This window comes from Sardina pilchardus, chromosome 3 (assembly GCF_963854185.1).
Source record: "Sardina pilchardus chromosome 3, fSarPil1.1, whole genome shotgun sequence".
In the NCBI taxonomy this organism is placed as follows: Eukaryota; Metazoa; Chordata; class Actinopteri; order Clupeiformes; family Clupeidae; genus Sardina; species Sardina pilchardus.
The window spans coordinates 16,468,122-16,469,622 of NC_084996.1; the positions used below are offsets into that span (position 1 = coordinate 16,468,122).

At 41.1% G+C, this 1,501-nt stretch overlaps 1 long non-coding RNA gene and 1 other non-coding gene across 2 annotated transcripts; both read right to left on the minus strand.

Annotated features, from left to right (window-relative positions):
• Positions 1-6: 6 nt before the first annotated feature.
• On the minus strand, positions 7-142 carry LOC134077677 (small nucleolar RNA SNORA50). The gene has a single exon (XR_009938720.1). It is a non-coding gene; the product is annotated as a small nucleolar RNA SNORA50 (small nucleolar RNA).
• A 28-nt stretch (positions 143-170) lies between these two features.
• On the minus strand, positions 171-1,228 carry LOC134076137 (uncharacterized). The gene is made up of 4 exons (XR_009938546.1): positions 944-1,228; positions 751-842; positions 484-567; positions 171-262 (listed from the first exon to the last, which is right to left on the minus strand). It is a non-coding gene; the product is annotated as an uncharacterized LOC134076137 (long non-coding RNA).
• Between the last annotated feature and the right edge of the window lie 273 nt (positions 1,229-1,501).

The following is a 1,501-nucleotide window of genomic DNA, read 5'->3' on the forward strand; positions in this document are numbered from 1 at the left end:
AATCAAAGATGTAACTTGCATTTAAAAGAGCAACTCGGTGGAAGTGCCAAGAGGCCCCAGTTATAACAAGAACATTAATGTTGCACTGCAGCTTGGCCTATGAAACCACGGTGAGGGAAACACAGGTTCAAAGGCAGTGCCAGTATTTTAAATAAAAACAAGACAACAGCAATGTTTGGAAAGTGACTTTATTTTTGTTTTAACAAAGCACATCTGGAAAAAGATCTTTGCATCTTCATCCTAGTCGTCACCATCATCCATCCTGTGGGAAAAGTAAATCCATCAGGTCAAAGGCCAACAAACAGTTTTACCCTTTAGGATACAATACACATAGTCAAGTCAGTGACAAAAGATTGACTTCATGGTTCATCAGAAGTCTAACGCATTAATGTCATCACTCTTGACTTACAAGATAAGCTTCACATTGCAGTTCCGCCATTTATGGAGAAAAATTGCTTGCAGAGCCACCATGAGAATACATACCTCATTCTTAAGGCCATGGAAAGGTCTTTGGACAATTTAGCCCTTCACCCCTCAGTCTGAAACGTTACTCCACAATCCCCATTCCTGCAACAAGATTTTTTAACGGTTTTAGGCCTAGTAACCACACATAAAATGCTCTAGGCCTATCGGTCATTTGATAGTCAGTGAATTGATAAAAGATAACTTCATCGTGAGTCAGAAGTCTAACGCAATAAACATCATTCTGAATTCTGAAATAAGGGCCAAGAAATATACAAGCATGCTAACCTGGGCATCCTACACTTCGTTCCTCTGCTGAAGAGGCCATGCTGCAGACCACGTGCCAAGGCGAGACACGCCGGTATCCATGCACCGCAGACCTACAAACAAACGTTAACACAACTTAGTTTGACAATTTCTATCAGATATACCAAAGACATCATTTAATGCATCAGCTTTATGGACTAAAATAATAACTCACCTAATCAAACGCCTTGCTGGTTAAGCGACGTTGCTTACAGAGGGAAACATTTAAGGACAGGACCGCTTCCTAGCGGCAGGCCACATGGCATAGGCTACAGTAGGCCTAGCCACCATGATATAAATTAGTCATCATGAAAAAAATTACATCGGTCCATCGTCTAACGCCTGAGAGAGGCATACTTAAATCGGTAGCCAGCACACCTTTGATAACTTCGTAGAGATAACTTCGTGACCGTCCTAGTGCGTGGACTGAGTGAGGAGCGAATGGTCTCTGGCTGGAACCAGGAGTGGAAAGGGAGAAAGGGCACGTCGCTTTTAAAACTACGCACTTCCGGTGGTTACTTTATTTAAAAAAAAAAAAAAAGAAATCTCAGATTCTTCAGTCATCTAGATAATATACATTCACGCAAAAGGGTTAAAATGTATATAGCCTTACTTTATTATTATAATATTTCATCTTGAAGAGAAACTGTATCAGAAAAGTATCCCATTTGCCCCATATATTTAGTGACGTCACATCCCAGTCGTACGCTAACAGGAAAGGACCAGGCGGAGT